The sequence below is a fragment of the Vombatus ursinus genome, unplaced genomic scaffold (genome assembly GCF_900497805.2).
Source record: "Vombatus ursinus unplaced genomic scaffold, bare-nosed wombat genome assembly UNPS02014807.1, whole genome shotgun sequence".
Taxonomy (NCBI): Eukaryota; Metazoa; Chordata; class Mammalia; order Diprotodontia; family Vombatidae; genus Vombatus; species Vombatus ursinus.
The window spans coordinates 49853566-49869195 of record NW_020954585.1 but is presented as its reverse complement, the minus strand read 5'-3'; positions in this window follow the sequence as shown (position 1 = coordinate 49869195).

Sequence of the window (15630 nt, the reverse complement as noted above, 5' to 3'; positions counted from 1 at the left end):
CTTTTCAGTCATCTCATTTCGGGCCTAGCACTGTATGGCCCAGTTTGATCACCCATTTTTCCCCTCTGACTTGGTTCCAAATGACTTTTGGCTGTTTCCAAAAATCACAGAATCACAGAGCATTAGAGCTGGAAGACACCTTGGAGATTATCATAAGAATAGCTTCCATTTCTATAGCATTTTAATTTACAAAGAACTTTGCATCCATTAACGCATTTGATCCTTACAGGAATCCTGTGAAGGGGATAGTGAAACCTTTATCACTCGAATTTTACAGATAAGGAAACTGAGACTCATAAGTGACTCATTTGCTCAAGGTCATGTAGCTAGTCTTTCGATTCTGTAGGTGTCTCAGCGGCTGCGTCTTCAGCCCAGATTGTTTTAGGTGATGGGAAGTTCTCTCAAGTGACAGAGGTTGGGGATGGAGGTATCTTATAGCACCATAGATCTAGATTTAAAAGGGATCTTAGAAATAATGAAATCCAACTACTTCATTTTACAAATCAGAAAATGGAGAAAATTGAGGTCCAGATATATTAAGTGACTTGCCCAGAGTCACACAGCTAGTAAGCATGTGAGGCAGAATTCAAATCCAGGTCTCCCAGATTTCAAGTTCAGTGCCCTATATCCACTTTCTGATCATATAGTTTAGCTCCATCTCTGTACAAAGGTAGAAAAATTAGCTACCAGTTGGGATATTAAAAAGTATGTGTCACAGACTCTGAATGGCGCTCCAAAAGAAGAATACCAAATATATTCTTATCCAGGGCACCGTTGCTGGAGTAAGAGGCTGGTCTCCAAGTGAACTTCTTGGAAGGGACAACACTCATTTGGATGGATAAATTCTGGCATGTTGGTTAAAAGATCACTTATATTATTTTATAGTCATACTTCTTTTAAAAGTATAAATTTTATTTTGATCTGCACTAATAAATACAGATATTCAAAAATAGAACCATGAATATAAAATAAAATAAAGAAAATGAACATGAAAGCTGAAACCAACAAACCGAAAGACACAAGAGACTGTAAATGATTGTATATACATCTACAAATCTCATTATTTACTGAGAGTCATGTGTCTCTATGGGTATGTATGCTGTCTGTGTATGCATATACTTATATGTACACAAGATATATCTATCTCTATCTCTATCTATCTATCTTCCAAGCCAGGAAGACCTGGGTTCAAGTCCCAACTCTGGCACTTGCTGGCTAAGTGATCCTGGTAAATTCATTTTACTTCTTATTGCCCTTGGTGACTCTAAGGCTAAGAGTTGCAGAGCAATTATACATCTGCATTGGTAGTTTCCTCACTGGGGAGTTCCCTGTATCAATAAAATCATAAGTCCAGTCCAATGTATTCCTAAAGACACTCACACACATACTTATACATTTATGTATATATGTAACTATAGTAATACTTCTAGATCCCTATTAAATGTGCTAAGCCTATGTAAATGCATCTATGCATGCATGCATGTATAGATGCATATGGCAGCTAGGTGGTGCAATGGATAGAGCGCTGGGCCTTGAGTCTGGAAGACCTGAGCTCCAATCAGCCTTCAGACGCTAACTAACTTTGTGACCTTGGGCAAGTCACTTAATTTCTTGTCTGTCTTGGTTTCCTCAACAGCAAAATGGGGATAATAATAGCACTTACCTCCCAGAGTTGTTGTGAGTATAAAAATGAAGTATTATTTGTGAAGTTCTTAGAACACTGCCTGGCACATTTGTTGTTGTTCAGTTGTTTTTCAGTTGAGTCCTACTCTTTGTGGCCCCATTTGGGTTTTTTTTTTTGGTAGAAATACTGGAGTAGTTTGTCGTTTCCTTCTTCAGCTCATTTTACAAATGAGGAAACTGAGGCAAAAGGGTTAAATGACTTGTCCAGGGTCACATAGCTAGTAAGTGTCTGAGGTCAGATTTGAACTCAGGAAAATGAGTCTTCCTGACTCTCTATCTAGTGGGCCATCTAGCTGCCCACCTACCACATTGTAGGTGCTATATAAATGTTAGCTAATGTTATGGATTTATTTGTGTATGTATCTATATTCCTTTGCACACTTATAGTCACATGTATACAACTATATACTATATGTGTGTGTGCATGTAAGTTTGAGAATGTGGATTTTTTTTTTGTCTTTGTATCAGCATACCATCTGTATGTCTGGCACACAAAAGGTGCTTAATGAATGTTTGTTGATCAATTAATGTATAAATATGTATGTGTGTGTTTATGTATATGTATGCAGAGAACAAGGTAGAATGTGATGGGGAATGATTTTAGAAAATTTGAGGAAGGAAAAAATGCCTGCTACTTACATATATAATACACAATGCATTATAGGCACATATGTGTATATACACATACACTTGCACACATATACATATATACACAAAAACTATGCCAGTTTGGGAACTATGAGGTTTGTACAGACAGATGCTTGGCTCACTGGAAGACAGATGTGCCTGCTCCCCTCCCCCTCAATTATGGTCCTTCCTTTTCTCCCTAACTACCTTATGCTTGAAGGCCTTCCCTGTCACAAGTACCATGCAAACCCCAAATCCCCCCAGAACAGACAGAACAGCTAAGGGGCTTCCAGGAAAGGGAGGAGAGAAGGGGCAGTCCAACTGATAGCTCTGGGGTTTCCAGAAAATTGTGTAAGGTCTCTGATGGTGCAGGTGTTGACTGAGGTGAACATCTGGGAGCCTGACGTCTTTCCTGCCTCCAGCAGCTCCCCTGTGGAGACACGTCTGCAGCCAGGTGCCACTCCTACAGAGCCTGGTGTGCCGGTGTGTGGCTGTGAGTGGCCGGCCCAGGGGACAGCTCTTCGCTTCCAGCCCTAGCTCAGAGCCTGATAAACAAGGATCAGCTTGGCTAAAGCCACAAGACTCTCCCCGACACCCCTCCCCGACCCCCTCCCGGCGCTGTCACGGTGCAAGGATTAGATGCAGAATAATGCAGTCCCCTATCAAACCTGCAGCTGTAACTCAAACCCCAGACGTTGCCAGCGCCATAAATTTGGGCGGAAAGTGCAGCTCTAGCAGTTTGCGAACGAGAGTCTGCGAGGCCGATTGAATTACAGCCGTGGGAGAAAAGCAGAATCCCCCTGCCCAACATCGTTAGCGAGGAGAGCTGGGGATTGATTACTCACCGGCTTTAATGAAATGGAATTTTCATTTATAACTCAGCACTGAGGCGGGGGATGCCAAGGCGGTGGGTGGGCTCAGCCTGGTGGGAGCCCGACTGCCAGGTGGAGGTGGGGCAACTCAGTGCGTGGACAGCGGGTGGGAAAAGGGGTGAACAAGGGTGTCGGGCATATAAGCCAAGCCACTTATTTTGAGGATGAGGAAACTGAGGCTCAGAGATAAAAGGGCTTGCCTAGACAGGGACCAGCAGCCCTGAGATTTGAACCCAGGTCTTCTGACCAGAGGTGAACTGCCCTTTCTATTCCACAACGTTTTCTTTAATTAGTGTTTCAGGGGCTGTGTCATTAGTCCAGGTTGATGAAAGGGACTTGGAGGTTCTCTAAGGTGACTGTTGGATGAGGAAGAGGCCTGTCATCCTTTCATCTCTCTTTCTCTCTGTCTGTCTGTCTCTCTGTTTCTCTCTCCAACTATACATCTATCTATCTAATCTATTTATCTATTTGACTTACGACATTTTAAAAAATTTTATTTTGAAAAATTGTTTGCATAAACAAGAATCTATTTCCCCTGTCAGAAAAAAGAAAACCTTTATAACAAATATGCATAATTAAACAAAACAAATTCCCACACTGGCCAGATCCAAACTATGTGTCTCATTCTGCATCTTCAATCCATTATCCACTTCTTTGTCAGGAGGTAGGCAGCATACTCTGTCATTGGTCCTCTAAAACCATGGTTGGTCACTGCCCTGATTAGAGTTATTAAATTTTCCAAAGTTGTTTCTCTTTACAAATGTTGTTACTGTATAAATTGTCCTTAGTGTTCTGCTCACTTTACTTGCATCAGTTTATACAAGTCTTCCCAGGATTCTTTGAAACCATTCCCTTAGTCACTTCTAGTATTCCATTGCATTCACATACCATAATTTGTTCAGTTGATGGGCAACTCTTATTTTCCAGTTCTTTGCCATTACAAGAAGAATTTCTAGAAATATTTTTTATATATTTATCCTTTTCTTCTTTCTTTGATCTCTTTGGGAAATAGACCTAGTATTATGGTATTCTTAGTGACTTATTGGACATAGTTCCAAATTGATTTCCAGAATGGTTGGACCAATTCACAGTCCCCACCAACAATGCATTGATATCCTTGTTTTTCTGAAGCCAAATTCCAGGAGGAGGTTTCTTAGAGGATAATAGATCTAGAGTTGAAAAGGACCTCAGAGAACTCCTTCATTTTACTGATGAGGAAACTGATGAGGAAACTCACATGACTTGCCCGTATACTTCTCACACATAGCCATTATATGTTAGAGACTGGACTTGAGCCTAGGTATTCTTGACTACAAGGCCAGCATTTACTACACCATGGCTGCCTCTTCTGATTTCAATTCAATTCAATTCAATTCAATTAGCATTTATTAATCACCTAGTGCTTCGTACCATGTTAGATATTAGAGATACAAAGGTAACTCTTTCCCTTCCTCCCATAGACCCTGCCCCCAAGGAACTTAAATAATTAACATTAGAACAACAAATAAAATTACCTGACTCCCTACCCCTGACCCATTTAAAGTAATTTTAACCTTTTAAAAAATTCCATAATGGAAAAACTTGAGCCTATGAAAGAAGATGCTATCCACTTCCAGAGGAAGAACTCATAATTAGAGTATGTACAGTATGGTTATATATATATATATGTATATGCATATATGTAAGTGCATATATATACATGTATGTGTATTGTAGCCTTCTCTAGGTCGGGGTGAGGAAGGAGGGAGAAAAAAAGTGCACAGCAGAGAACAAAAAAAAACTTACTGGGTAGCTTCAAAAACAATGTGTAGTATTTATTACACAGTGATTTGTTTTTAAGTAAATGGTCTGAAATGGAAATTTATGGTTTTATATTGAATCCTCTCTTTATGTTCTGCTGTGTACATGGAAATGTTCTCCCCCCCTCACTTTGTATTTAAGTTTAAAATGAATAAAAAATTAAAAAACTCGCCATTATCTCTATTGAGCTTTTCAGTAAGCCAATTTTTGTACCCATTTTACAGATCAGAAAACTGAGGCTTAAAAAGTTTAATTTACTTGCAAATGTCACAAAACTGGTAATTCAGTGTTGGAGCCAGACACTGAATCCAAGATTCAGTGCTTATGAGAGCTCTTGATTCCAAGTTCAGTGCTTATGAGAACTCTTTATGTCTCACCAACTGAGCCCTAAGTTGCTGTTTATTGGGAGCTCCTGGAGTTAGAAGAACTTCTGGCCTCTTTAGTTTATCACCTTTAGTCTGAGGGAAGACTTGAATTTCTATGAAAAATAATATGCTACTTTCTCAATTTATTGTAGATTGTTTTTTACCCCTCCCCCTGCTTATCAAATGCAAAAGTGTGATCTGGGGATAAAAATTTACAATTCAATTCAACAAACTTTTATTACCTAATTAAGCATATCTTCCGTATACAGGGCACAGTGCTGGGTGGGAAGAACAGGGGGGTATGTAAAGTTTAAATAAGGTAGATACCATCTTAGCCTTCTTGGAGCTTCCTTTTCTAGTGATTTAATTATAACTACCCAAATTAACTATGAAGGACCTATGAAGAAAGATGCTATCTGCATCCAGAGAAAGAATTGATAAATAGAAGCATGTAGAGAATAATTTTACATATATACTTATTTATATCTAGTGGTAGTCATCTCTGGGGTGGGGGGTAGAGAAGAAAAAAGGACAAAAAAGAAATTTACATGATAACTTTATTATATATTTAAAAGGTATAGCAAGTTGTACATAATAGATTTGCAGTTCCATGTGCAATCACCTTTTTAAAAAATTATACTATGTTATGGAAATGCTTGCTTTATTCCATAAATTAAAAATAAAATAAATTTTAAAAAATTCAATCAATAGAAGATATCTGTTGTCTATGTTAGCTGGTGACCAGGGATGGGGGCAAAGATAAAAGGAAAAAGAAATTGTTTAAAGCAGTGTTGTCAAAGTCAAATAGAAACAGAGGCCACTAAACTGTGGATAAGGATCCCTGTGGACAACATATTGACTTAGAAAACCACACATACTTATTTTTTGTTAGTATATCATCATATTAAAACCAGAGAGGAATACATTTTGATCTGGCTCTGGCCACACTCTGGAGTCTTGTGGGGGCATGCAGCTGCATGTTTAATACCTCTGGGCTTCAGGTAACAAAATGCTTTGATCGTGGTTGGAGGGCAGAGAGGACTATTGGGAAAGACTTAAAAAGACTAAACACCTCAAGCATAGGATATTAAATGTCAAGGTGGAAGGGACCTCAAAGGTTATCTAGTCCAGCGATTCTTAAACTGTGGGTTGCAACCCCATATGGGGTCATGACAAATTTGGCAAGAGTAGAAGGTTTCTGAATGGGCAATGACCACAAATTAATTAAAAATCAAATGCGTAATGAATCTGAGGTTTTTCTAGCAGCGCTTGCCCTGTAGCATCAGGCAACTTCACTGCAGCCTTGGTTCTGAACACAAAGCATGCACACTTTGCACTGTGCATGTCCTCAGGCTATGTACTTCCAACAAACACTGCTAAAAGGAAAAGAGATCTTGAGTAGAAAAAGTTTAAGAAGCCCTGAATTAGTCCAACTTCCTCATTTTATAGATGAGAAACTAAGGCTCAGGGATGTTAAATGGCTGGCCCAAATTCACCTTGGGCAGATAGTAAGCATCAAAAGTGGGATTTGTTTTCTGACTTCAGAGACAGTGCCTCTTCCACTATACCATGTCATCTAACCCAAGACCATGAAGCCGGCTGCCATGACCCCTAGAGATGGTCATTCAACAAATCACTTTTCTTCCAATATTCCAAATCAACTACCTTTCTTTCCAGACTTTAAAATTCATCCTCTCTGTACCCCGCCAGATCCCCACGTGGTACGTCCAATCAAGTTGACTTCCAACAAATGTATGTTTAAGCAAAAAGAAATGCTAGTTTATAGACGTGAGTAAGAGACCAGGGAATTTTTTACACCTTAGCATGTGAGGGACTTTTCTGGGTGGTGTCTGGCTTGTGGTAGAGTGATTATTCAGAAAAGACCTTTCTTCTTCATTGACCAAGGCTGCTTAGGGAGAAGGCTTCAGTTTCGACTGGGGTTGGAAGTGGGGTTGGGGTGGAACAAGGAAGTGATGCGGAGAGAAAGCATAAAAGCCTGACTGAGCATTGTGTTAAGCTGAATAAGAAACTCAACCTCTATTAGCCTCAGTTTCACTCTCTGCTCCACAGGGTAGCTATAAGGAAATTATTTCCCACCCCACCCCCCAACCTTAAAGTGCTATAGAAATGAGAACTGTTTTTCTTATTGGTGTTGGATGAAGGGTGGAGAGGGAATATGGTTGGATGACACAGATGTGTTTGTATGGAGGAGGAATAGGAAAGAGGGATAGAAAGAGGGAGAAGAGGAGGGGGAGGACAAATGCAATATGATGTAGTGAAGTGATGTAGTGAAAAGAGCACTGTTTTTGACTTCTCTTCCCCACCCCCCTTTCTTTGTATTCCCAGCACTTAGCACAATACCTGGCTTATGGTAGGCACTTAATAAATGTTAGTTGATTGACTGACTTAGGTTCAAATTCTGATTCTGCAATTTATTACTTGTATAACCATGGGCCAATTATTTCTCCTCTTTGAGTCTCAATTTCCCTCAACTATAAAATGAATAAAGTGGACTTTTTTGTTTTTATTAAGTTGTTTAAGTTATGTCTGACTCTTCATGACCCCATTTGGGGTTTTCCTGGCAAAAATACTGGAGTGGTTTGTCATTTCCTTCTCCAGCTCATTTTACAGATGAGAATCTGAGGTCAACAGGGTGAAGTGACTTGCTCAGGGTCACACAGCTAGTAAGTGTCTGAGACCAGCTTTGAACTTATGAAGATGAGTCTCCCTGGTTCCAAGCCCAGCACTCCATCCACAGTACCACTTAGCTGCCCCATAGTGGGCTAGATGATCTATAAGCCCTAAATACGATGAAAAACTGGATTTGGTAGATAACCTGTGAACCAGTACTTACCTCACTGACTTTTTTTGAGCTCTTCCTAGGCTTTTTTTGGGAAGAGATGTACAGGGTGACTGAGGATATGGATGTGGGTGACCGTGATTAACAGTATGTGCCTTGAGACTTCCTCATAATATTTATATCTTCAAATGGCTAATACTGCATCATTGTTCAGGAAACCCTCTATGGAAGTAGAGGGTGGAAAAGAAGTAAGGGGACCATTTGAAATCTCACAGGTAGAGCAGTCACTACATTCTTGAATGGTACCAACTAGAAGTTAACATTAGTGACATTAATTAGAGAACCTTCTGTTAGGGGTGCCCAATGCAATCAAATAAGGATTTACAAGTTATTGTACAAGATGCTGGGGATACAATGAAAAAAGAAAAGCAGTTCGTGACCTCAAGGGGTTTTACTTTACTTGGGGGATACAACATGTAAGCAGAAAAATCTATACATAATTATTTAAGGAAGGAGAAACTGCTAATGACCAGGGCACTCAGGAAAGGCTTATAGTAGGAAGTAGGTAGCACATAAGCTAAGCCTTGAAGAAAACCAGGAATTTAGGAGATGGAGCTGAGGCAGGAGTACATTCTAGGTGTGGCAGGGGCAAAGGGGGAAGCTAGCCTGTGAAAAGGCATGGAGGTGGGAGATAATTGTTTCCCTAAGTTTGGGGAATAACTTGTAGGCCAGTTTGGCTGAACTTCAGCAAACATGAAGGGGAGTAATGTGAAATAAGTATGGAAAGGTAGATTGGAGCCAGATTGTGAAGGGCTTTAAAGACCAAGCTAAGGTATTTAAGGTTTTTGTCCTAAAAGCAAGAGGGAGCCATTGAAGGTTCAAAAGGAAAGAAGTGACATGATCAGACATGTACTTTAGGAAGATCATTGTTTTAGTAGCTGGGTAAAGGATGACTTGGAGAGAGGAAAGATAAAGCTAAGAGAGAGTCCAATTAGAAGCCTGTTCTAATAGTGCAAGAGAGGTGATAAAGGCCTTAAATAAGTTGGGGGGTGTTGGAGTGGAAAGAGGGGATGGATACAAGGTGTGTTATGGAGATAGAACTGTCAAGAATTTTTTGTCCTACGTCGATTCCCTGGCACCTTTCCTAGTTCTTCCCCAATTCACCCAAAGATTTCCTCTTTATACATGAACTCCTCTAAGGTCTTAGAATAACTAATAGACCTCCTAATAACAGAGGACTGACCAATACATACAGAAGAGTATTTTCGCTGAAGGGAGCCTGCCTTAAACTACAGGACTGCCTGGCAAGTGCCTTGCTCCCAAAATCGTGGTGAAGATCCCCCAACTGTTCTACCACACATCTCTAGCTAACAGTAAATCATCAGGTCTCTTTTAAGTTCAGGTGTCAAGGCACCATGATTTCTCTCAGCACACACTGCCAGTTGGCCATTATGCAAATTGATCTGAGATAACATTCAAACTGCCTGACTCACCAGAACCTAATTTGGAGTCTCCATTCTCCTGTCTAGGGACCTGGGACATTAAGGTTAAATCTACAACATAGAGAAAAAGGGATAAGTCATTCCATTATGTATAGAATGGGCCAATGCCCCTGTTCCAGGAAAGTCAGTGAAATTTTCTGAGACTGAGAGAAATTAACAGTGAAAAAGTATAACTCATCTGATCTCCTAGCCTCAGATAATTAGAGAAGACTAAAAATTATTGATAGGTTACATCTTTGCCAGGAGGAAATGATGCAACCCCAATAGAATGTTAAGGGCTTGGACCCTTTTATACTTTGGTTTTTGATCCCTAGCACCTGGGACAGTGGCTGGCACATAGTAGGTTTTCAATAAATGCTTGCTGAATTGAATTGAAATCAGAGTACTTCATGCATGCTAGGAAACCCCCTCCCCCCTCTTCTCAGTCACTTAACCTCTTATGAAACACATCTACACACACTGTAATTTTGTGAGTAGGAATGGTATGCCCCTTTTTATGATTTCTCTATTGGAAATAATAATAATAGCAACAATAATAATAAAAGAGACCAAGAGTCATTGAAAAGTTCTGAGATATGGGATGAAATACTACAAAACTCACAGAATCATCTGCCTCTCCCTGTCCCCACCAAAGACGAGCAATAAAGGCAGGGCTGGAGCTGTCCAGCTCAGACAAACTCAGAAGTGGGACAGCAGGACTGTCTACCCAAGATCATAGGATCGTCACTAGAGAGCTGGAAGATATCTTGGAGGTCTTCATGACCAGTTTGAAAGCATGTACACTGAATGCTGAGGACTTAGGGACCTTTTGCCAAACTTGATTGCTTCCCGTGTACTTTAGTCTCAAATTCTTGCAACTTGACCCTGGACTTTCTTTTGTTCATCCTGGGTCTGACCCTGCTTTGAGGTCTTTCAGCTGCATGACTTGTTTCCACTCACTGACCTTGTCTTTTTTGCCTCAACCTATTAAAAAAAAACCTTCTCCTTCTTTTTCCACACACATTGGGAAAATTTCAATCAATACTATGGAACGTACTTATACCATTTATGTGGCACTTTAAAGTTTGTAAAGCAAACCTTGCATTAGCTCATTTGACCCCGTGATAGGATACGGTTGTCCCTAGGACATGATTGGCCTCACCTTATAAGACACTGAGTCCTTCCAAACCCCATCAGCCAAATCAGAGTAGGCCCAAGACGAAGCTGCCCCTGGAACCTGAGTGACCCTGGCTTCACCAATGTAGCCTCCTGATCATTTCAAACAGAGGTGTCAAATACTGCCGGCTACACTCCCAAATTGGGTCCAGGAACCGAATGAAAATGTAATTTGGAAATATTTAACAAAATAGATAAAAATACATAGATAGTATTAATTTGTGGTTTTCTTAGCCAATACACAACCTGAACACTGTATGGTTCAGTGGCCATGTTTCTATATGAATTTGGCACCACTGATGTAGGGGCATTTGAAAGTTCTTCTATGTGGAATCTGGATCTTTCAGACTTGGGGGGTGCCTAAGATCATGGGAGTTATCCTGTTAACATACTGACTAGAGACATTTCTAGATGAAGAAGAGGAGGACTGTGTCAAGATAAGCTAAGTACTATCGTATCCTTGTGGCATGTTCTTCCTGTGTTAGGGTAAAACAAATCTGCTTTGTTAAGTGTTCAATGACTTGTAAATGCCTTGTTTTGTCCCAACACTGAACCTGAATTAAGAGGCAACTGATGTTAGAGCTGCACCCACAGTAGACCCACACTACAATCCTGTGATGTAGGTACTATTATTATCACATCCATTTTACAGATGAGGAAAATGAGGTTGAGAGAGGTTAAGTGATTTGCCCAGTGTCACATAGCTAGTAAGTCTCAGAGGCAAGATTCTAATTCAGGCCTTTCTGACTCCAGGTCTAGAGCTACCTAGCAGCCTCAATTCAAGGAGGGACTGTTTCACTCTTTGTATTTGCATCCCCAGTTCCTAGCATAGTTCTTGGTGCATAATAGGTACTTAATAAATGCTTGTGATTGATTTATTGATTGACAGGTCCTCCCTTGGGAAGGGAAGGAGAGTGGAATCTCAGTCCCTCGTCTACAGGCACAGAGGGGGCCATCTCCAATCATCTTGATCTATATCTTGCCACTGGACCCAGATGGCTCTGAGGAGAAAGTGAGGCTGGTGACTTTGCACAGCCTTGCCTCACTTAAATCCAATTCACTTGCAAGTCATGACACCACCTCCCTGATGTCATGGTCCTCTTCAAGAATGAAGGATAAAAAACAACAACAACAGGCATGGAGACAAGTTGCATGGGTTGCCCTTGCCCATATCCACATCCCTTTAGCTTGTTCAGTATATTAACCATTGTCTAGGAGGGAGTCTGATAGAAATACTGTCATCCAGTCTCCAGGCAAGTGAGAGAAACCCCTCTCTGAGAGGCTGGAAGACAAACAGGCATCTTGGAAAGCCTGTCATGGCTGTCAAGGCTAGGGAACTTTTATACATATTAAGGATGGATGGATCTAGCTCCCTTCTGCAGGTCTGGGAGATGCAAGAATTTTCTAAAAGATGGAGGAACAGTCTGGAATGGCTAGGAGTGGAGTGTCTCTGGCTGTTCGTCACTACTCCACCTAACATTTTAACATGGCCAAGTGGGGGGCTTAGGGAACAAGTCTTTGCCCTCTTTTATTCATCTAATCACCTTTCTCCCTCCATAAAGGATAAGAAAAACAGTATTTGTTGGCATGGTGCCTCCCCATTAGCCGGTGAGCTCCTTGAGAGCAAGAACTATTATTTCCCTTTCTTTGTACAGTGCCTGGCACGTAGTAGGCACTTAATAAAAGCTTCTTGACTAGTAGAAAGACCCTCTCTGGACTGAATTCTAGGCCCAAGATTTACCCCTGGCTAACTAACTGTGTGATGAGTCAGGTTCATTTCCTTCTCTGGTCTTCCATTTTTCTCATTAGACTTGGTTAGAAGCTCTTAATTTGCATGAACTTGTTTTTTTTTTTTTGAACAATTTTTAATAATGAAAAAACAATCATTTTCAAAAATTAAAGGTGAAATAACTTAAAATAAAATTTTAACTATTAGACTTAATTTAATAAATAAATTAAAATTTAATAGTGATTTAATATATTTCAATATGATTGGTCTCTTTTACAATCTATATGTTTCATGCATTAAAAATCATTATTCTGAGAAGGGGAACATAGATTACCTGAAACTGTCAAAGAGGTCTAGGAGACAAAAAATGGTTAAGAACTACTGGATCAGAGGGTTTCCAGGCTGAACATTTTATGAGGCTATGTGGATTCTCGTCAAATGTCCAGAGTTTTAGCTAATTTTTTGACATGTCAGACTTGTATAGAGGGATTCAATGGTCAGAGGCTAAGTGTGATTTCTTTATCATTTCCTTTTATCTCTGTCTGTCTTTCTTTCAGCAGCATTCCTTTCTGCCATCATTCTGACATTAGTTCAGTGCAGCAGGATGGATGGATGGGGCCAGAAGGCAAATACTGCCACTATACAGAAGTTAAGGCAGACTGATCAGACACAGTCTGATGGGTGAGGAGTAAATCTTTCAGGTTTGGGTGGAAACTGTTTTCTCCTGGCTTAAGCTGACAAGTGAAGGTATTTATAGGGAGGTGTGGGGGTGTGTGTGTGTGTGTGTGTGTGTGTGTGTGTGTGTGTGTAGAGCTCAACATCCTCCTCCATCCTCCACTGTGGGCATAGAATTGATATAGGCAGGGCTAGTCTTACTATGGCTGAAGTAGCACCTATATATGGGGATTTGAAGGTAGCCTCACAGTTTCCCCACCTTCAAATATTTCCCTCATTGGCCAAAGTGTCCAAAATTCCCCTTAGGGTGACCTTTGCTAGTTAAGACACTTCATTTCCAGAAGACCTCAGTTAAGATGCAAATGCATCACTTGGGAGAGGTAGCATATTATCAAGAATCAGTTTCATCCAAATTGCCAGGAAGGGGTAAGACAAAGAACAGAATAGTCTTGATTTGGGGAAGATAAGGGAATATTCAAAATGTGGGGAATTACTTAAAGAATGGAGGCCTGGAGGTGGAATGGAATACAAAAGTCATTTAGTCTGATCCATTTATTTTTAGGTGAGTAAACTCAGTCCTAAAACAGATGAAGTAACTTGCTACATGTCATAGAGCTAGTGAGTAGAGCTAGTGAGTAGCATAACAGGATTCAAACTTAGGACTTGTGATTCCAAATTCAGCTCTCTTTCAACTGAATCGTATGTCACACATAGGACCATAGATTTAGAAATGGAAGGAAGCTTGGAGATCATTTAGTTTAGGGGTTAACAAACCCCTATGGCCCTTGAGCTTTTACATTCACTTAACAATAGACTACACTAGTCCAATCCCCTCATTTGACAGATGGGGAGATTGAGGCCCATGGAAGTGAAATGATTTGTTCAGGGTCACATGGGTAGTAGGTAGCAGAGCTGGCATTTGAAACCAGGTTGTCTGATTTCAAATTCAGAGCTCAGTTCCACTTAGGTCAGAAATTCTAACCCCATTGACTATAAACTTTTTTCTAAAATATTTTTGTAACTATTTCAATATAATTGGTTTCTTTTGTCATCCTATGTATTTTACGTACTTAAAAAACATTATTGTGAGAAGAGGTCCATATCTTTCACTAGACTGCCAAAGGGGTCCATTACACACAAAAAGATTAAGAACCCCTGACATGGAGAAAGTGGGGTAGGGTTTAGGATACAGGAGCAGGACAGGGTAGCCAGGAGTCAGTATGAATCTATCTGAGGGGGAGGCCGCTGATGATAAACTTTCTCATGTTTTTGCCTCAGGCCAGCCCAAGTCAGGAGGCTGAGGGATTGCTTGGAGAATTTACACTGTGACTAATGGACTAATGGACAGTCCAAGGGGAGAGCAGGTACTTTCGCAGGGAGCTGGAGACTCAGAGTACACAGATCAGTCAGGGGAGGAAAGGTGCCGAGTAGCCCTGACTTTTTGGCTTCACATTATTTTTATAGAAGGTAAATCAATACGGACTTGCTCCAGCACACTTACGCACAGTGTCTTTTGGCTACAAGGTGACCAGGGGTTGGCTATGTCTCCTCAGAACTGAGAACAGCTCAATCCAGGGAGATTTGTGTCATCTCATGACATGAAGCTGCAGGGGAGAAGGAAAAGCTGGGGGATGGGGAGGAGGAGGGTCTGGTCAACCTGGCCGCAGGTCTGGACCAAGGGCCTCAGGCTTCCAAAGGACAGAGTTTGTAGCCAAGGCTATGCCTCATTTGCAACCTCAATGCAGGTCTTGTTGATTCAGCTTGTCATCCAGGCATTTCAATAGGATCTGATTGTACCGAGGGGCACTGTAATGGTTTCTAACAAAGGCACGCCTCTGAAAGGACACTATAATTGAATGAGCCTGGTAATGATGGGTATAATGACAGGGCACTGTCTCCTTGGAGTTGTCACATTTGTGAGTAAGACACAATTGCACATACATCAATACCTCTTCCCTCTGATCTGCTTTCCCTCCCCTGCCAACGGCTCCCACAAACCCACTTCATATGGTTGGTTTCTAATAATAATTTACATTTCTATAGAGCTCTTAAGGTTTACAATGCACATCTCTATGAGACAAGAAGGTGGCTAGATTTCTAGAAGCTGAAGTTACTCTCATTGACCGCTAGAGAGAGGTATAATTCTTTACAATCCAGAAATTAATCTGTTAGAACAAATGCACCAGAGTGAGAGAGAAAAGAGAGAAGGGAAAGAAAGAGAAGAGAGAGGGAGAAAAGAGAGACACAGAGAGAGACAGACAGAGACAGAGACAGAGAGAGCAAGAGAGAGACAGAGAAACAGAGGCATAGGGAAAGATAAAGTGAAAGAGACAGATACCGATAGAGAGAGACAGAGACAGAGCTAGAGAGAGAGGGAGAGAGAGAGAGAGAGAGAGAGAGAGAGAGAGAGAGAGAGAGAGAG